Source organism: Podarcis filfolensis (genome assembly GCF_964270895.1).
Source record: "Podarcis filfolensis genome assembly, chromosome: 6".
In the NCBI taxonomy this organism is placed as follows: domain Eukaryota; kingdom Metazoa; phylum Chordata; class Lepidosauria; order Squamata; family Lacertidae; genus Podarcis; species Podarcis filfolensis.
Genome location: NC_139609.1, coordinates 57,413,580 through 57,435,346, shown reverse-complemented (window position 1 = coordinate 57,435,346; position 21,767 = coordinate 57,413,580). Strand labels below are relative to the sequence as shown.

Here is a 21,767-nt window from a genome sequence, read left to right as displayed (position 1 = left end):
TTCTCAAGAGTGTCAGAGGAATAAGAGGGCTTCTCATGGTCACAGCTGTGAAGGAAATGTGAGCAAATTGTAGCCTGTACAACAATGTCCTTGAAAGCTGTAAAGAACCTGTAGGTGTGATAGCAGCTGAGAAAGGTGCAGAGAACCACTGTCTTCTTACTGAAAAGCTAATGTCTACCGTCTCTTTGTTTTTCATGTGAGGAAGGGAAACAAGAATCATGCACCCATACCTATGTATTTGGACTGTGGCTCCTTCAAAAAAAAAATTTTTTTTAATTGCTTGCAGCATTTGATGGGAGGCATTTTAACTTCCCATCCTGCCCTGTCTGAATCCTGTGCAAAATAACACAACAGCTTTTGATCCTTCCAAACATGCATCTTGCACAAAGCTAATTGTTTGCATGGGAAAGCTGAACTAGAAAAGAAAGGGTGCCAACATACACAATGATTCTTTTTATTATTCTCATGATGACTTCATTTACTCGCTCCTGTTCTCTGCTTGTGATATATCCTAATAAGTATTTGGGGATCTATCTAATTCTGGGTCCAAATTATTTTGTGTGGTAGCACTGAAGATTGGAATTCAATTGCACACCCACCACCATCCTACTTTTATTAGTGTATCCTTTAAATTTTTAAGGACTTATTCATGCTTAATTGTGTTGCTTAATCTCTGCTGGGCTGTGTCTCAAACGGTAATTGTGATTTATTTTATTTTCCATATTGTATCCTAGCCATATTTAGCTGTGCCACCCAGAGAACATAGGATGTCATCAATAAAAAGAAAATAATACTCAAATTATGGAATTAAGTTTTCCCATGCTTTCCGTCACTCCATCCATCAGGCTTCCTAAGGACTTGGTTCTCATTAGGCATCAAAGTAAGTGGCAGATTTTTCAGCATACCAAACACAGCTCCAATTATGGCCAGATTTTTAAAAGAATGTGACACACACAGAGAAGGGAGAAGTACTTTGGACATCTGGTCTTTAAAACCCGAAGCACAAGGCAGTTAGATCCAAACAGGCACAGTGGTTGTCATCATTAAAGCCATGCTAGGGAAATGGCTGGGTCCAAGTGATTTTGCAACCGTCAACTTATTAAATCCTTAGCAATGCAGGAGCAACGCCGCCGAGGTTCCAAGGTTGCGAATACACCAACACAATGTATCTGGCAAACGTGAATGCAAATTGTCAGAACATATGGAGAGGAAAGGGAAAGTTGCTTAGCTGGGGTGTGATGAGGTGGGCGAGGTTACTTTCTTCGTTTCCTGGCATCCTCCTACTGAGCGTGGAAAAATCCTGACAGCTTTGAACCACAGTGTTCCACTTCAGCACAAATGGATATTTTAACAGCACTGCCACCAAGCGTCTGCACTGAAATCTGCACCACACTTTTTCTCTCAGTTGTAAAAATGCACAAGCAGGGCCTAATTAACTTAGGAGCCTCAAATGGTGCCAAGGGGCACTGGAGCCATTAGAAGTCCTGCCAAAATGGTTTATTGCAGCTTTGGAACACGTTCAATGGAAATATCGCCTTAGTGATCTATGCTTAATATGGAAGCTGACTCACAAGACAATGAATCAGTACCAAATAGTCTTAAGGGTGCTGTCAGGCTCTCAACTACAGCAACCAGCAAAACAGGAGCAAGCTTCTCCCTTGGGCAGAAAAGAAATGGTTTCAGGCCCATACTCTGTCACAAACTTCCTTTGCAACCATAGACAAGTCATTGTGCTTGTTTTGGAAACTTGTCCAGAGTCCCTTTGCAGAATCATATTAAAACTTGGTCCAGGAGACCCATGGCCCTCCAGTTGTTGACTTTTGAAAACAAATCCAATCACAAGATTTAAAGTCAGGGGACCATGTTGCATTTTGCAGCTCCTTCTGCTTATTTCACCTAACAGAGCAGCTCCTAACTGTGGTCTATTAGAATGTATTCTGCAATTGGTCACGCTGGAAACACTGAGTCAAGCTGGTGTAACTCTAGGAACTGAAATATCTCCATTAAAATGCACAGGTAGCGCTCCCTCTCTCTCTCTCTCTCTCTCTCTCTCTCTCTCTCTCTCTCTCTCTCTCCCCATGCAGCTCTTTTGGATCAACTGACAAATCACAAACCAGGACCAGACTCTGGTAATATGGTGCCCTGAGGGGGGGGGGAATTGGGTGCCCCCCAATATTCCTTATTTTCACAATAATTATTTTTGGTACAGCTGCTTTTTATGGACCTTCTCAGTATGACCTGTACAAATATAGGTGATATCATCATCATAATTTTGTGCCCCCTCAGCTCAGCACCTAAATGTGGTGCTGCCCAAACCTAACTGAACATGCACAGAGAGAGATTTCTAGTTTTTAAAGTATACACCTTTCAACCCATTAAAAGGGCCTATTCAGAGCCTATTCCAGTCATGGCAATTGGCCCAAATTGTCCTGCTCTGACCCATATGCCACACTCCCCCTCTTATTTGTACTAACACCCGCACACAATGAGCAACCACAGAGATAAACAGAGTTGTGCATCTCTGTGCCACACAGGCAGGCAGACTTATTCTGTCCTATTAATTTCACTGTGGCAGAGCAATGCACATATTGGTTGCTCTGCTTGCTGTGCTGTGCAGCCTACCAATATGTTCAATTTCTCCACATCTGGGAACACGGCCTTTGTAAGTGAAGCAAGATATGAGAAATGTTCTGAGCTGTAGGGGATTTCTGAAGAATCGGATACATGAAGGCTGTGTGGCTTAACTCTATCTTATAATAGTGCTCGCAAGAGTCCGTTTTTGCCGAGGCCCGGCAGTCGTGTTTTATTGGGTGTACTAAAGAAATGCTTACAGGCTGACTCTTTTCAGTTCTCTAGCCTCATGCTGTATAATCAAGTTCCTTATTGCTTAAGATGCTGCTAGTGAACTTGGATATCATTAGCTTCTTTTCCATGTATGTGGAATTACAGCTCATATATGGCCCACTGGATGACACTTGCTACCAAAAGAGTAACCTTCCAGGTATGAAAGGCCACAGAAGTGGCAACAAGTCAGATGTTAAGTCCAGAAATTATCATACTAGTAGCGAAAGAAAGGGCTCATTGATGCTTTCGTTTGTCCCGTGCTTAGAAAACACGATTCCAAGTGGTTTTCCGCTTGTTCCATGCTTTCTAGGTACAGGTCTGAGCAATTTGGCCTTTGTTCTGCCATTTTCCCAAAGAAAATCTGGTCTTTGGTGTTAAACTGGAACAAGTAGCAATCAGTGGAAACCTTATTGCCGTTTGTTCCAATTCAGTGCTAAACTGCAGCTTTTCCCAAGGGAAAGCATTGGGGCAAACAGAAGTGTGGATGACAAGAAAGAAAGAAAGAAAAGCACAAAGATAAAAGCCCTGAAAAACATAGGCCATGCTTATTTGAGAGCTATATGGCTTAAAAATGAAATCATAGTCCCACTCTGTTCTGCCTTGGTCAGACCAAATCTGGAGTGCTGGGTCCAGTTCTGGGCCCCCAAATTTAACAAGGATATGAACAAACTGGAACATGCGCAGAGTAGCTCAACCAAGATGATCAAGGGTCTGGAAACCAAGCCTTATGAGGAATGGTTGAAGGAGATGGGTATATTTAGCCTGGAAAAATGGAGATTGAGAGGAGGTATGATAATCATCTTCAAATATCTAAAGGGCTCTCACATGGAAGATGGAGCAAGCTTGTTTTCTCCTGATCTGAGGCTAGGACCCAATAGATTCAAGTTGCAAAAGGAGATCACGACTCATCATTAGGAAGAACTTTTGGCAGTAAGAACCATTCAACAGTGGAATGGACTCCATTTGAAGATGGTGAGCTCTCCTTAATTAGAGGTTTTTAAGCAGAGGTAAGCCCTGAAAATTAACAATATAACTACTTAGCTAAAGTGGGTTATAGGCCTTTAATCACAAGCCACATTTATGCTAATACCCAGACATGGTACTGTGACAATGGATTTTTGAAATTTTGACAGCAGTTGACCCGCCTTTGAACAGACTTGCTAAGCAGATAGGCTTCTGCAAGAAGGAAGATTACCAGTCAAAGCTAACCTAAAGTCAATTCAGCAGAGAGACACTTCCATAAGATTACAGGATGGTGTGTGAAAATGTGTACAAAGCATCTTGCTTCTCTCTTAGACAAGCCATTAGATTGACACAGAGCTTGTAGTCTTGATTACATTGGCTTAAAAAAAGAAGTAGTACACAGACTTGCCCTGTGTTTTCTTACTTGCTCGAGTGACATAGGTCAAAATGATTTACAGAGCAACCTGGCACTGTAAGCCTAGAAGCCTCTCACATACCACTGTTCCAAGTGTGTTACTTTATTTCCTACCGCTGTTGTTGCAAATGTAATGTGATGGTGCAGAAATGTTCCATGCGATACATCAAAAGTTGGGGATAGTGCTGGAAATATTCAGCCCAGTACACAAAAGGTTCCCGGAGTTTGTGTGTGTGTACACACACCCATCATGTGTTTAGCATACTGTGGGACAAACTACAGATAAAGCTACGAATAGCCATGCCTGGACAATGCCTTTTCCTTTTCAAAGAATAGGATAAGGAATAAAAGGGACAGGAGAAGTTAGAAATATTCCCTTGACAGTTGCTTCCTCCCCGTCCCCGCCCCTCCAAATTCTCTCAGACAGCCGCATTTCCACACCTGCTGGTGTGTTAGCCATCACCACTTTTCATGGCGTTTTTGCAAGACAAATGAGGCCACTGGAGCTTTGTTATAGGTCCCTGCAGTGGATTCGTCTCTGAAGCAAACAAGCAATCAGTGCAGAACACAGTCACACCCACCATTTGACTCCATTGCTGTTCCATTTGCACGGGCTACCAGTTCATTTCTGAACCCAGTTCAAAGTGCTTGTTAGTACCTTTAAATCAATAAACCAAATAGTCTGGGATTAGGTTACTTGAAGGACCATCTCCTCCTGCAACAGGGGTGGGGAAACGGTGGTCCTCCAGCTATTGTTGAACTTCTACTGCCATCATTTCTGACTATTGGCCATGTATGGCTGGGGTTGATGGGAACTGGTGGCCAGTGGCATCTGGAGGGCCACAGCTTCCCCATACCTAGTATAGAGAAACTATTACATGAAAAAGGTTACAGGCTGATGCCACAGAAGAGTTCACAATCATGAGCTGCTTTCTCTTTCAGGGGGCAATCACACTTAGTGCAAGATTATTTTTTCAAGTGCTCTTGTGAAAGCATCCCTGCTTAGCAGAATCAATATTAACAATTCCTATTACTTGGCAGCAGCTTCTGTTGATTCCTCAGAGAATTCAGTGTTGCCTCCACTTTCCTTCCCATGAGAACCTGGTACTTCACATTCTTTCTCTCCCAGCTCTTTTTTCTTTGCATGGCAAGCCTTTCTCAACTAGTTAATTTTCCCTCCCCTGTGATTCCAATGATTACTGACCCTATGCTGCTATTCAACATTTTCCTGAGCTTAATAGCAGTGTAGGGGAGCAATTTCTGTCAATATGGTGGAAGGGGCAGGGAAGATATTAAGCTTTCCTCTTCCTGCAATTCCATCCCTGTTTCGCTGCTCAGCTGACTGGAGAACTACTGAGAATGGTGAAAAGTAGACTGGACTGAGGATATGTTGAGGACCATATAAGATTAGTCTGTGGGGCAGAAACAGCCCAGATAATGGCTAATTGGGGATTATGCATAATGACCAGAAAGTGTACATAATAACATCAATATATGCACATTTTCTAAAGCGTGTTGGGGAAATGTGCACACTTCCTTCTTCTTCTTCCGTCCCCGGATTTATTGAAAAAAAAACTGGTAACCTCAATGTACAAGGGCCAGTTGTCGTGCACCTTAACTGCTCATTTTACAGTCATATACAGGACTGGCTCAAGACATTTTGGCACCTGAGGCAGACCACAAAATGTTCAGTCTCCATGCCAGGGAAGAAGGAGTGAGTGAAGATCTACATCAGGGGGAATAAAGATTTACATCTCGAACAGGTGTGGGAGAAGGAGACTAGCAGTGTCTCCTATCCACCATGTGGCTGCTGTAGATGCGACATTAGGAAGAGACATGGTATTAGGAAGGTGAGGAGGTGGCAGATTCAACCTCCAAGGAGCACGCTGCAGCTGCTTCTGCTTCTGTTGCCACCACAGTATCAGCAAGTGATGCATTCCTTGGAGGCCATATCAGCTGCCCCTGTGGATTCTGCTGTCTGAGGCGGTCATGACACCTTGCCTCATGGGTGGGCTGCTCCTATTCATTCATATATATATATATATATATATCTCCATCCAAAAAACCCACCATTAAAACAAAAACACATTTTAAAATCACCACAGTGCCAGAACCAAGTGAAATGGAACCCAAAAATAGTTACAGAGTCTAAAATATAGCTTCATTTCCCTTCAGTGCTGATAAATTCATCTCATTTTAAACGCCCAAGGGCAGGGGTCAGCAACCTTTTTCAGCCGTGTGGTGGGCCGGACTATATTTTTTTTGGAGGGGGGACGAACGAATTCCTATGCTCCACAAATAACCCAGAGATGCATTTTAAATATAGGACACATTCTACTCATGTAAAAACATGCTGATTCCTGGACCGTCCACGGGCCGGATTGAGAAGGCGATTGGGCCGCATCCGGCCTACCCCTGCCCAAGGTACTAAAAATATCTTAACCTGGCATCTTCAAGCAGTGGCGGAGCTACCTGCTCCGGCACCAGGAGTGGTGTACATCCGGGGACGTGGCTGGCACGCGTCCCAGGGGGCATGGAAGCTGCCCTTGGGGGGCGCGGTGTGTACCGGAGGGGGTGCACGGCAAGCAGCGCATGTTCTGGGAAGTGTGCAGTGAGTGGCGAGCATCCCGGTGGTGTGCGGCAAGCACTGAGCGTCCCAGGGGGCGGGAGCAAATACAATGTCACCCCCCCATATTGCGCCTGGGGTAGACCACTCCCCCTGCCTCCACCTTTGTCTGTCAGTGTCTTAAAGACAGCCAGATGAACTCCTCCGTGAGGGAATTATACACTCGGGGCACTCACCCGCTTTGTTGCCAACAGCGGTGGCATTCTGAGAAGGGACTCGGTGGAGGATCTTAACTTCCATATAGCTTGGTACTCATAAAGCAGTCCTTAAGGTACCTGGTTCCGAAGCCATGACAGACTCATAGCTTAATACCAACGATTTGAATTGTCTTTGGAAACAACATACCCAGCAAAAATAAATAAATAGATAAAAATCTTGGTGAAGACACAGGAGAATTGTGAAAGCCAGGCTGTACAACTCCCTAGTCCACAAGATCACATTGTTCCCTTTCTTTGTGGGCTTCAGGCCAACACATTTTTTATTCTGGCATGCTTATAGTTTGGCTCATTCCTAAATCTCACTGCTGAAAAGTATACTGCTGATTACCAGCTGCTGTACTGTTTTTGTTGCTTTGTAAGGTCACAGTGTGATTGTTCTTCAATTATGGCGCTGCTTTCATTGTGAGTTGGAAAGGCAGGATATAAATATTTCAATTAATATATGAAACAATAAAACATGGAGTCCATTAGTGGTCCATTCCCACAACAGTTCCCCCCCCCCCCGGCATGTTCACCGAAGAAACTGATCACCTCTCTGACCCCCATGTCCCAGTCTTGGAATGTACTGTCCCCAACAGCCAAACTGCTTTCCTTTTGGGGCTGCTTATGGCTTTGCTGCAGCTGAATTAGTATTTATTGTCACTTTAGTGTGGTTAACAGTATGCTTAGTTTTAATTGGGCTTTATTTTTCTTGCCTTTTACTGATTTATAAGCTGCCTGAAGAATTGGGAAAGTGGGGTTAAATATAATCTTAAAATACATAAAATATATTTTAATGTATTTTTCCAGGATGCTCTACTAATATTATACCAGCACTATAATGTTCAAAACTTCACTGATGTTAGCAAAGTTGTCAGGTCTTAAATTAAAGCAAAGAAGGTGACGTTAAACCACATACAGACATTTAAAGGCCATATATGGACAAATCTGGTATTCAATGCTGACATAGTAAGAAAACAATACTGTACCTATGTTTAATTGGGGACATAATAATAACAGTGTATCAAGTCAAATTCCCTCTGTGGTTCCACATTAAAAATAATTAGCTGACAGGGCATCTGAGATCCGCGTATATTCTGAATCAGCTGCCACCAAGCCTTGGCAAATGGCTAAAATAGCTTATATTCCATCATAAACTAGCTAGATGTTGCCTCAAATGCATGGAGGCTGGGCAGAGTATGCATGTCCAATACTGCTGCCCCACCATGAAATGAGTTTCTCTTGAATATGCTTTAATCAGTGCTTTTTTTCTGGGGGGACTCAGGGGTACGCATACACCTAAACATTTTTTGAATCTAAGTTTGGCCTCATTAAGGGGCAGTATTTCAATATGAGTAGGAAAATGAGAGTACCCCTAAACATTTTTTAAGAAAAAAAGCACTGGCTTTAATAATGGGATCAACCTGGGTATTTTTAAAGATACTTCACTAATGAAAATTCAAAAATCTCTGCAAACATATCCCCATATTGTAAGCAGATAGAACCCTAATGTGGATGGTCGTGAAGTGTCTTCTTAACTCAATCCTTAACCATGCCAAGCTTCCACGTAGGTTTGGCCACTGCCTATATCCAGTGAATGTAGGCTCTGAACACAGGATTCCTACCCTTTATTTTTCAAGGGTAAAAAAATCACACAAACATAGTCATAGTGTATTGGACTGTCTGTGTAAGGCCCCTGTGCAGATGTGAGTTCCAACACGTATGGTCAGATACAACAAGGACATTGGGCAATTGGTACAATTCTCCCCTTCTCATGTATGCAGCTTTATAAATGCTTTGACTGCCCATGCAAAGTAAGATAGGGCTACTATATATTTATGGGGAAACTGTGACCTCCAGGTGGTGCTGGACTCCAACTCCCATCAGCTCCAGCCAGGATGGTCCAATGGTCAGGCATGGTGGGAGTTATAGTCCAGCAACATCAGGTGTGTGTGCACAGGCTTCCCATCTCTGCTTTGAGGGTTGCACAGAACAGCAAAAAGGGTGAGAAAACTGTCCCTGCAGGAATTGCCATTCTAACATAACAATCAAAGGTTCAGGAGCCCCATCTTCTTATGCAGTGGGTTATGCTAATCTCCGCCCTATTTAAGGTGCTTCACCAACTTAGTGTTAGCATCATTAGCCATTGGTGGACAATGGTTTTAGATTGTCAAAAGCATTTGGAAGCTTCTAAAAATTAGACTTTCCACATTCAAATATGGCTTGCGGTTTTTAAGAAATGGAATATTTTGCGCCTGTGCTGTGATTCTCTACAGTCTACTAACCTCAGCATGTTTCATTTCATCAACCGTCCATCATACAGCTAGGAGTCCAGCTGCCACTGACATCATGTATGCAGCCAGCCAACCAGCCAGGCTCCATCAGACAGCTCTTGCCCCATTAACAAACAGCGCTGTATGGCTGTCAAGTTCCCAATTGGTCTGCGGTGAGGAAATGTCAACAGTGTTATGCTAACAAGAAAACACTGAGGACCAACAGTAGACAGAGTCAGAAGTCAAAAAGATCGGTCTGAAAATATTTTGGGAAATGGCGAGATCTGCCAGTAAGCAGGCCTGCATACGCTTTTTCCAGTGATTGCAGATGCTTTCCTAGGAACCTCTCTTACATACATATGATGGCCTGGCAGTGTCTTCATTTGGAGAATGGGCATGTCTCCTACTTTACACATGTCCTCTATTTGAAGGGCTGTCAATCCTCTGTTTGGAAGGATCTTCTCTTTGCTGTCCAGTTCAGTGATAAACAGATGTAGGAAGGGAGTGCAAAGACATCTATTTCTAAATTTGCATCTACAAAATATAAATCAGCAAATTGAAAGTTTATGCAATTCTGTGTCCTCTTTTGCCTTCTTTCTCAGAGATGCATTTCTTATGTTTTTGGTGGTGCATAAGTGGCCACCCTATTTGCATCATCAAATAATACTGCTACCTGACACCCCCTCCTCAAATGCACACAACACCACAAGGTCTGTCTGAGGCTGAGGAAGATACTTGGGCAAAGGGAAGGAACATGCACTACAGGGCTGTTGGCATACCGGATTAGTGGGAAGCTTGGCCGCCTTTAACATATTTTGGCTGAGCTGTCTCAAAACATTCCTGGGCATCTAAGTTACAGACACTTTCCATAAAGAGATTCTGTGCCTCCTCCCCTCCCCCTGTATTTGCTGCCATATGTCTCATCTTAACCCTAGAATTCTTTGGTTCCTGCTTTTTCCCATCATTATAATGGAGTTGGGGCTTGGAATCATTAACTCCAACACAAAACGGTGGACTCAGCAGGGACATAGCATATGAATTATGGGAAGAAAATGAATGTCTCAGAAAACTATTTCAGCAAAATGATCTTTTCTGTAAGTCTAGTTCCCTCTAGTAAGAACACAGCCTTTTCACTCTAACGTCCCTCCTTTTGCTCCTCTGGATTTTATCCCAAAAGTTTCTTTTTTTATATGATACAAGAACTAATGTAAGCTTCTTGTAAGGAGAACTAAAAATGAATTCAGATCTGGAGGCACTGGAGGCGAACAAACCTCCATGCATGCAAAATGTGAACACTGCATTTCAGGAGCTTCCTATAAAGTCATAAAAGAAGTGCCAATCTGCTTTGAATTAGCATAGAACTTTTTAGTTTCTGATGATGCAATCTGTAAGTGTGTCATTTATTTCTATATTTATGTAGCCGGGCTTTCAACAATATAATACACATTTATTTACTAGCTCAACCCTGAAATAACATTTGTGAGCTGAGCTCACAAATTATAAAGGATGGATGGTGAAATTAAGAATGAGCTGGCCGCAAATAAACAAACTAAGTACACTACAAAGCAATTTTTAAGCAAAATCCAGCGAAAATCATACTTAAATCCCACTGTTTAAATCAGAGATAGTCTGGGCTGAATCCATCCCCCAAGGCAACTTTATTTGGCCTTGTTGATTGTACTGTGCATGTTATGGAGGTATAACAAGAACTCTGGCCACAACTTTGAGTCTTAAAAAAGAGAATGTCTCGCACCGAATGTAACCAACCTGTAGGAAGGACTCTATGATTTGGAAACAGAGGTGTTGTATGTACTTTGGTTGCCCAAGAAAATCTTTTAATAAAAGCATAAAAAGGAATGCTGTAAGAAACAGATAGTCTACCTTTAATATTTTTTTTGGTTTTGTATGTAACATGTACCATATGTGATTGAACCTGAGGTCTGTTTGTTCAGCAACATACCTTTCCAGCCCCCTGTCTGGAAAACAGTGGCCCTCAGTACACACAGAAAGGGGCAATCTGTGGCCTAACTCTATGGGATATAATTTTAATTGAAAATTATATGGCTAGCTTGATGTATTTGTCTGTTATGAAAAGTAGCTAACTTCTAAAGTTTCTCAGAAGATGCTGGTTTGTATGACCTGGACATGTCTGATGTGTTCAAATTCTGAAAGTGGCCTAAATATTCAAATAGGTTCTTAAATCATTTTAGTTAGATTCTGCACTCAGCGTCACCCTAAGTCCCCATTTTTAAAAACATGCAAGGAGAAGCCAGCCATGTAGGGAAAATGTGAACAACCCTTTGACCTATTTTGTGTGTGTCTTGAGAGAGTCAGGACGTGACCCCAGTGTGTTTTCCAACCAATGTATACGGGTCACTGTGAAAATCAAAGATACAAACTCTCTCCTTCTTGTGGCAGTTTTTGACAAGTTCTTAGCTCATTGGGGGGAATATGTAGTGAGGCACTTAATGAAGTCCACAAGACTCCCTCCCTGACTTCCCAAAATTTAATTAATTATTGGCTTCCACATAGATTTCTAAAAGCAATCGCCTAGGGGGCTGTAGCAAATCTGCCCTGCCTTTGACCCAAGTCCCAATCCCAACCTCTGTGTTAGTGGAGACAGAACTTTTCTCTCCAATTAACTGGAATATATTTTTCTATGGTTGAGTGGACATAGGTGTACTATAGGGCAATGCAGGGGCTGCCAACATGTTGCCATGTTACCAACCTAAGGCAGCATGTCCTGTGGTCAGGGATGGGGGAACCATGTTGGCTAATGAGGAACAGCTAGAAAGACAGGGCTTGCAAGAGGCAGTTCAAATTCTTTTTCTCTTGAACCAAGCAGGTAAGATGTGCAAGGGGCAAAACTCCAGAGCTGATCCATTTGGCAAACTCCAGAATATATGACTGAAAATGTTTTATTTTAGGTAAGATACCAGATGCGAATTGAAGTGAGCAACACTGATTTAGGCAAAAATGCACAACACAAGAGAAAGCAAAAGAATAATTTCTCTTGCCATACATATAGCAATCTGGCAGATGAACTCACCATGTTAGATGTGAGGTAGGGTTGCCATATTTCAAAAAGAAAAAATCCTGAAACCTGCAATTTCAAGCTTTCGGAGCTGTTTCTGCTGCTTTTTCCATCGCGTTGCTATGCACCCAGTTTTTCCTGACATTTTGCCAGTTTGGCAAAATTCCCTCCTGACACCATTTTTACACCCCAAAACCAGGACATGTCAGAAATTTTCCTGATGTATGGCAAGCCTAGTGTGAGGAAAAGCTCCTTGGAAGTCCCAAAGACTGACAGTTTGTAGGCAGAGAAACTCTCCTTTTGAACTGTGTATATACAGTGCAGAATGGATAAGGAAGATGAGTGAACTTACCACAACTGAGGAGGCAGAGACTGGGCTTTCCCCTCCAGCCAATGGGTGTAGCTATTTCCCAAGGCTTGGCCTATAGAAACTATCTCATAGGTGTGGTGTAGGATGAAGAACACTAACATGTTTTGCATGTCAACTTTTAACACTGGGGTTTGAGCAACTGACAGATTCTCAAACATCAGAAGAGCAGATAGTGAGAAGGTGAATTGGCAGAAACTCCTTTCTTTCTTGCCAGACTAGACACTCAAGCAGATTTGCTGAGGCAAGTGAATTTAGGACACTTGCAACGTGCCAGGGAAGCTGTCGTTTGATTACTCCAAAAACAATTCACTATGGAGTGATCAATATTTAAAAACAAGGGCTTTCACAGGGCCGTCACAAAAGACAAGGAGGCTGTTGTTGTCTACCAGGCTCTGTCCTGCCTTCCTTATAATTCAAGTACGGTTGCTGCTTTTGACTTTCCAGGGGGCATTCTTGTGTCATAATAGAATATGATGGCCCTTTATTCTAATATGTGTACACCTTTGCCTGTGAGGAGTGAGCAAAAACCTCCTGCTGCATTGTCTTCGATTTAATGGAGGTTGTGAATACACAAAGGGCCAATCCACACATTGCTTTGTTCTGATTTAGCACTGAAGAGTGGGTTTTCCCGGGGAAGCCACAGGGCAAAAGCCAAACCACTCGGACTGGAAAATTGCTTGAACCCATGCTTTCTAGGCACAGGGGAAGCAGAAGTGTGGACCTAAATCCTTAAAGCACATTCCAAGCACACACACCCCTTAAAGAATTCTGCATAGTTTACCCCTCACAGAGTTACAAATACCAGCAACGCTTAACAAAATACAGTGCCCATAATTCCCTGAGAGGAAAAATGTGCTTGGAATGTCCTTTAAGTGTATGGTGCTTACGCAGCCTGAGGCCTACCTACTCCAAAGACATTTTGCTGTCTGAGGCAAAGGATAGGATGGCACACATGCACCCCACATAAAGAAGCCAACCAGACTGGCAGCTGAATTTTAACTTCAGCACTGGCGACAGGACAGCGTCCTCCGCCACACCTGAGGGCAGCGAGCCGTGTGACACACACTCTTCTGTCCTCCAACACTGTGTTGCCACTTGCTGCCCACTCAAATATATGCTGCCGTGAAGCAGCGGTGGTGGGCCAGCATGTGTCACCTGAACAGAGCTATGCATCTGCACACACAATAGCTGCTAGAATATGAGATGTGCACGCTGACTCAGTCAAGGGCCTTTTCCAGTTGTGTTTGTGCTACATCAGAAGAAGGTGAGAGACAGCCAAAGCCGGCATCCAATAATGTAAATGAACCTAGCTGGCAGAAAAGTGGCTGTGGAACAGACTCCATGGTAAAAGACATGGGGCAGGTCAACACAAACACATAAAACTGCTTCACTTCTCCTTATCCAAAAAATTTGAATATTTTGGTGCCAGAGCATCAGCTATAAGTAATTACTTGCCACAGGTAAGAGCCACCAGTTAGAACTGTAGAGTTGGAAAGGTTATCTCGTCCAACCCCCTGCAATGCAGGAAGCTCAACTGAAGCATCCATGGCAGATGACCATCCAACCTCTGCTTAAAAACCTCCAAGCAAGGAGGGTCCATAACCTCCCAAAGGAGTATGTTCCACTGTCAAACAGCTCTAAATGAAAGAAAGTTGCTGATGTTTACTCCTCTCTTGTAACTTGAAGCCATTGGTCCGGGTGCTGCCCTCCAGTGCAGGAGAAAACAAGCTTGCTCCATCTTCCATGTGATAGCCCTTTAGATATTTGAAGTTGGCTATCATACCTCCTGTAACTCTCCTCTTTTCCAGGCTAAGCATACCCAACTCCCTCAACCATTCCGCATAGGGCTTGGTTTCCAGACACTTGGTCATTCTCCTCTGCACACATTCCAACTTGACCTTATACTTCTTAAACTGCGGTACTCAGAACTGGGCACAGTATTCCAGGTGTGGTCTGACCAAGGCAGAATAGAGCAGTACTATGACTTCCCTTGAACGGGACTCTTTAAACAGTCATGGCTTCCCCCAAAGAATCCTGGGGATTGCAGTTTGTTAATGATGCTTAGAGTCATTAGGAGGCCCCTATTCCCCACCACCACACATGCATGGCTACATTTTTTGAGTGGTTTATCAGTCAATACATTTCCCCAGAGGACTCTGGGAATTGTAGCTCTGTGAGGGGAATAAAGATTTCCTAACACCTCTCAGCAGCCATTAGAAGCTACACTTTCCAGAATTCTTTGGAGAAAGCCATGACTGTTTAAAGTGGTCTCATACTGCTTTAAGTGTATAATGCAGAAGGGACTAGCGAGTCAGACCATTATTCCTCAGTACTGTCTACTCTGAGAGTTTCACACTCAGTTCTTCCTAGTCCTATCTGGAGAGACCAGGGATTGAACATAGGACTTTGTGAATGCACAGTATGGGATGCACCACTGAGCTACTGCCCCTCTGAGCCTCAGCATCTATTCACCCCCTGAATAGCAAACCCCAACCCCACTTTATATATACAGTCGTACCTTGGTTGGCGAACGCCTTGCAATTCGAACATTTTGGCTCCCAAATGCCGCACACCTGGAAGTGAGTGTTCCGGTTTGCAAACGTTCTTTGGAACCCGAACATCCATCACGGCTTCTGTGGGTTCCGATTGGCTGCAGGAGCTTCCTGCAGCCAATTGGAAGCTGTGCATTGGTTTCTGAATGTTTTGGAAGTTGAACAGACTTCTGGAACGGATTCCGTTCGACTTCCAAGGTACCACTGTAACTGGAAAAGACCCAGATAGAAGCACATGGATTTGCTGCTGTCATATGTACTTTGGTCCTTAGAAGGCAGAGTGCAGTCAGGAACTGGAGCTCTTCACTCAGACAGCATGGATTCTGAACTTTTGCCATAACATTCAGGCCTTGACTCTCTGTTCATACCTCTTTCTCTTTCCAGTGTTTATATGAGTCATTATCCTTCTTTTCCAGTCCGTGACAAAAACATTCAAACTCTGTATGAAAAAATTTAACTCAAGCACAAACCAAGCATGCTGTAAAGCCTAAGTAAAGCATGAAGATTCACATATGCTTGTCGAATGTGTATAATCAATTTCCATTCCATTGAGACAACTGTGGATATTTTGGGTAGCTTTCCTACCCCTCTCCCTATCAGAGTGAGATGTTGGTTCTCTCTGCCTCTTGGAAGCTGCATTGAAGTCCAAGCTGGGTGTACCTGAACTTAAAACAGAAGCAGGAAACTTTACCCTCAGTAAAATAGTCTTTTCTTCTGCTGTCTCCAAAAGACATTGAAGACCAGAGAGGTGAAGCTGCAGACCATCTCTCTCCGCAGACTCTGGAATGACTGAAAAGCCAGGCAAGAGAGTGTTTGTATTGGGCTGGAGCCTTCATACCATTAACCATTCCAAATTATTTGTGGGCTGGTTAAAGGACGGAGCCTCGACCACCCCAGCCATTTGTCTGCAGGGAAGGCTTTCTGCGCCTGCATGCAGATGGGGTGTGCCTCATACAGAAAGCATCTGGAATCAACTGGCTGGATAATTCCTGTGATATTGCAACACAGAAAAAGAAAAACCCCATTGCTAAATGCCTGCACTCTTTTACATCCCTTAGGGCTCATTTTATGTTTCCATCTGCCCGAGTCCACATTTCAAAAGCAGCACAATAAAATGCAAACATCATGCATTTATTTGGTGTATATACAATTCCCAGACGGAGTGCAAAAATATGGTGAAATGCCTCTCCTTTGTCTTTCCCCCATTCAACTGCACAGCATAAAATGAGAAAAAAATCAAGCGAACTGTGCCTCCCAGTCTTTGCAACAGGCCTGCCCAGAGGACATGTCTTGGGATGGGAATTTCCTGCCCACGTGGGCTGGCACTGCAGCACACACAACTTGAGAGTGCAGGGAGTCTCCTGAAAAAACACAGGTCCCTTTGGCCCAGATAATATTCCCAGTAACTCATTGCTGAATACAGACTCCACAGATCCTGCCCTAGTCTTCACCAACTTCTTGGTTGAAGCAGCTTGGATAGGAACATCAGAAACTGCTTCATACCAAGTCTGATCTTTAGTCCATCAAGCTCAGTATCTACACCAAGGGTAGTCATTACTGGACTACAGCTCCCATCATTCCTAACCACTGACCATGCTGGTTGGGCTGATGGGAGTTGGAGTTCAACAACATCCAGAGGGCATTATGTTGACCTGAGTCACACTGACTGGCAGTGGCTCTCCAGGGATCTCTCCCAGGCCTACTGGGATGCTGGGAACTGAACCTGGGACCACCTGCATACAAAGCAGATCCTCTTAACACAGCTACATGCACCTGCATTCCAGGGGGTTGGACTAGATGATCCTCAGGGTCCCTTCCAACTCTACAGTGATCCTCCATTTATTCATTTCAGGCACTGGTAGTGCTGGAACTGGTTGCCCAGCCCCCTAAATAACAGCTGCCTAATGTAGCTGGGATGAGATCTGGAACATGGGCATCCCAGATCACAGTTCACACCCTTAACCAGTATGGTTGGTAACACCAGCTACTGGCGACACTTTTGCCTTCCCTGTATTGTGCCTTCGTGCTTGCCGTTGATGTTTGCAACCTCAGATCTCCCTGGAACCTCCAGTTCTTTCCAGTTGCTCTTTGCCAGTCACAAGGAACAGGGAAGACTTTCCAAAGAGCTAACAAAAGTGCAGTCCAAATCCTGCACTTCTGATTTGCTTGCATTGATGGTAATTCAGCCCGGCTGCTTGAAAGCTCCCTTCTCCCCCAGAGGCGAAGTGCCTGTGCAATTCCAAGCCCCTTTCCTGATTGCTTAAGTTCTGCTCCTATATCAGCCTCATCTATCCCCACCCCCTTTTTTCATAGTGGTGGAGAAGGCTCCCAACCTCCTCTTCTGAACATCTAATCTCTGGTAAAAATCACATGAGTTGGATTCTGTTCCAAGAGGGAAAGACTGTGTGTGTGTGTGTGTGTGTGCGCGCGCGCAGTACACATCCTGCATGAAAATAGCCCTTCCCCCAGCAGGCACATGACTTCCTAAACCCACCAGGAATGGAGGTGCTACTGGCTAAGAAAGGGGCATTGCAAAGAGTGCCCCCCAAGCCTGCTTTAGTGGGCTTTTTTTCCATGGGTAAATGCTGGATAAATGTGGACTGGCTGCTGAAGTTCCTAAGCAAATCTCTGGGGCTCAGCAAGATGGACTGCATACATAAAATGCATACACACCACACATTTAAAGCACCCCTGGCTCATACACACAAAGAATCCTGGAAATTGTAGTTTGTTGAGGGTGCTGGGAATTGCAGTGCTCTGAAGGGTAAACTACAGTTCTGAATATTCTTTACAGGTGAGGGGTATGTGCTTTAAATGTGTGGGTTGTATGCAGCCCATGTCCCAGGTACCTGCAAACCTATTTATTCAAAGAATGGTTCTAACTTATATATTCAATAAGCCAGGAGTAGTTATTCTCTCTCTCCTGACTCCCACACTTCCATGAGAACAGATAGTTAGGAATTTGTCTCAAAATCTGTGGAAGCATAAGCAACTGAAATGGGCTGCCAGATAGATTTCTTTGACTGAAAGACAAGAACTAATCATCTAAAAAAACAACAACCATGTATATGTGTTTGGGAACCAGGGGTGTGTGTTGCTTCCTAGGAAAACATTAATGCAGTGTGTATATATATATATATATATATATATATATATATATATATGAAACTGAATAACCTTAACACTCATGCTGCAATCCTATATCCATTTACCTGGGAGAAAACTCCATTTAACTTAGTGGGGCTTACTTGTGAGTAGTCAAATATAGGATGGTGCTACAAGTAACCTTATTAGAGATTGCATGCATCCACTTAGAAGAAAATCCTATTGAAATCAATGGGACGTTCCAAGTAAATGCAGTTTGTAAATACTGGTGTGTACCAGAGCAAACCTACACGCTTGCTCAGACCCACTCTGCCCAAAGGGGTTACTCTCTCGTAAGTATATGCATAGGATTAAAGCCTTATGGCACAACCCTATATATGCCTACTCAGCATAAATCCCATTGAGTTCAATGGCACTTACTCCTAAATCAGTGTCTATGGGATTGCAGTTAGTGTCTCTTAAATCATATCACTCATTTTAAAGTGTTCTCCGCTTTAGGTATCGAAACTTTTATGGAATTGAACTAGGGACTAAGTCATAGAATCAAAGAATTCTAGAGTTGGAAGGGACCCTGAGGGTCATCTAGTCCAACCCCCTTGAAATGCAGGAATTCTGCCCACAGTTGTTCCTGAGTGGGCTCAAACCACCAACCTTCTGGTTAACAGCCAGATGCACTGACCCATTGTGCCACAGGAGTCTTTGAGTGTGGGAGAATGATTCTGTCTTCCAAAATTCACCTCTTTGTGACAAAACAGAAAGCAGCCCTGAACTAGAGCCCTAAATTCTCAGAAATGCAAAGAATTTGTATTCATTCCCTCAAGGAAAAAATAAACATCGTACGATTTTCTCAGCTATCAGAGTGCGAAGAGGAATTGAATCTGCTTTATTAAACTAATTAGGGGCTCTTAACTCCTTTCTATCCAAAACCGTTTACAAATTGCACATGCGGTGCGAGCAGAATTAACAGAAGCCACTTAGAAGGAAAAAACGAAACCACAACCTAATATTCCTCTCTGAAAATAAAACTCACCTCCTATCTCCCCATACCTTACAAAATTCTAATTATGAATCAAGCTTACAGACAGTGAGACTTCTGAAACACTCAACTTGCTTTGGCAAAGGCTATAAACATACCAGATGTATGTGGATGTGTGCAGCATATGAGAAAAAAGGGGGTTCCCCAAGTTTTGCTGCCATGGAAACAGTCTCAGAATTTTTAAACACCTCTTTATTTCACTTTTCCTTTGTTTGTTTGACAGAACTTTTGCATGACCAACCGAAACAAAAAGCAGCCTTTGAAGACCCAGAAAGAAAATACCTGTTGATCCATAAGACAGGGGAAAGTCCCACCTGACTTCAGGTTAAGAAAGAAGTCCCTCCTTTCTCTTGTTTAGGGTAGGCCATCCCCAGATAGAGGACACCTGCCCAGGGCTTACCTGTTTCCACCTGACCTTCCTCCTGCCTGTGTGTGTTTTAACTTCCAGGACTCTTCCTCCCCCTCTTCCTCTCCCTCCTCACTGCAGTCCGGTTCGGATGCAAATGACCCTCCTGCAAGCCGTGTGTGTTTTCTCCGGTTCCGTTCCTCAGAGATTCTCTCGGAGAGGGGTGGGTGGGAGCGAGGGGCGGAGGAGAAAGGCACAACAATAACGTCTTTCTCTGGCAGCCAAACTCCTGGCATCTAATCCACACGCATGTCCTTCTGCCTGGCTTGCTGAAAGGTTCATGTGTAATAACATTTCCTTCTGCTGGGGCAAGAAAACTCCCCGCGAGTGTTGTTCAACAAATCACATTAAAGAAAGAAAAGAAAAGAAAAAACGCGGAACTTTCACTCTCTCTCTATAAGCATGTTGTCCTCTCCTAACTTTATAGTGAATCTGTGTGTCTAGGTTTGCGTTTCAAAGCAGCAGGACTCAGATGACAGCCAGGCTCAAAGGGCAGTAAATGGCATTCCTGTGTTTTAAAGCGAGTGGCAGTTCTGTGCATATTCCCCCATCCTTTCTAAATGCAATTGTTTTTCTTGCTAATCTTCCTTTGTTGCTGCCATTGTTAACGTTGACTATGTGGGGCTATTGCTGGCCGGGCTGTTAAAGCCGTCTTAGGGTAAGGGTCAAAGGTTGCCCTGGGAGTTCAGAAGGGTGGCAATTTAATGCTCCTAGAAGACCAGGATAAAGGCACCAGGGCTAAACCACAGAAGCTGCAGGAAGTGCAAAATGCCACTGTAAAAATATATAGTTGGAGTGGAGGGGGTATCGTGTTGCTCTTTCTGCTCATAGGAATCAGTTCAGACAGCATGTCACCCACCATGTGCAAAGTGCAAAGTGAAATCCAGACAAGCTAAAAAAAAAAAGTAAAAGCAGCCTGTTAGTTTGAACCAGTTTTTAAAACAGTTGGCACACATTTATTTATTACTGAATTTATATCCCACCTTTTCTCCTGAAGGACTTCTAGGGCAGCAAACAGAAATGGACAATAAAAAACCAAAGCAAAAACTTTCTAAAATAGTTACAACGTTCAATAAACAATTACAATTGAAACCATCTGAAAGCAGCTACAGTTAAAAATGTTCTAGAAGCAGTTCAAAATATTATTCCATCCAATGATCTGAGGGTTGCCAGGATCCGTATGCTTCAGCCACCAAATGCCTGGGTAAACAGGAATGTTTTCAAATCCTCCTGAAAGTTAATAATTATGGAGACAGGTGTATGTCCCTAGGGAAGGCATTCCACAACTGGGGAACCACCACTGAAAAGGCCCTGCAATGGGTCAGCGCCACTGGGCAGCCCCAGTAGCAGCACTGCCAGTAAGACCACACCTGCCTGTCATAGGGACTGAGACAGCTGGTACTGGGAATTGCACTCTTTCAGGTAATTGGGTCCCAAGCCAATCAGAGCTTTCTATAGAATCATAGAATCATGCAATTGTAGAGTTGGAAGGGACCCTGATGCAAATACTAACACCTTAAATTGGGACCTTTCCTGCTGAATTCAATCCTGTGCCTAGTAACTCAATTGGTAGAGCCTGAGACTCTTAATCTCAGGGTTGTGGGTTCCAGCCCCACATCGGGCAAAAGCTTCTTGCATTGCAGGGGGTTGATCCTAGTGGTCCCTTCCAACTCTGCAATTCTACAATTCTATAAAATCAAATGGACATACTTCTGAACAAACTTCTGTAGGGTTGCACTGGAAAGTGTGGTCTGGATGAGCCTAGAGTTACCTGCTCCCCCCCCCCTTTTCATGAAAAGCTGTGTCGGAAAGATGCTACTGGGAGTAGAAGTGTCATGGAGGAGGGCCTGCTAACCCCTTTTTCTTCCTGCCAATTGTTGCTCAGTATTGCCTCACTCCAGCTGCTTCTTCACCAAGGGGGGGAAAGATCCTCACAGGGAGAGAAA

At 43.6% G+C, this 21,767-nt stretch overlaps 1 protein-coding gene across 1 annotated transcript in view; it reads right to left on the bottom strand.

Moving 5' to 3' along the window:
* The window catches only part of PRELP (proline and arginine rich end leucine rich repeat protein), a 33,289-nt gene extending 12,998 nt beyond the window's left edge, over nt 1-20,291 (bottom strand). Inside the window, exon 1 of the mRNA XM_083618063.1 lies at nt 19,816-20,291. The gene's annotated coding sequence lies outside the window, so the exon portion shown is untranslated. The remainder of the gene's footprint in view (nt 1-19,815) is intronic.
* Nucleotides 20,292-21,767: the final 1,476 nt, after the last annotated feature.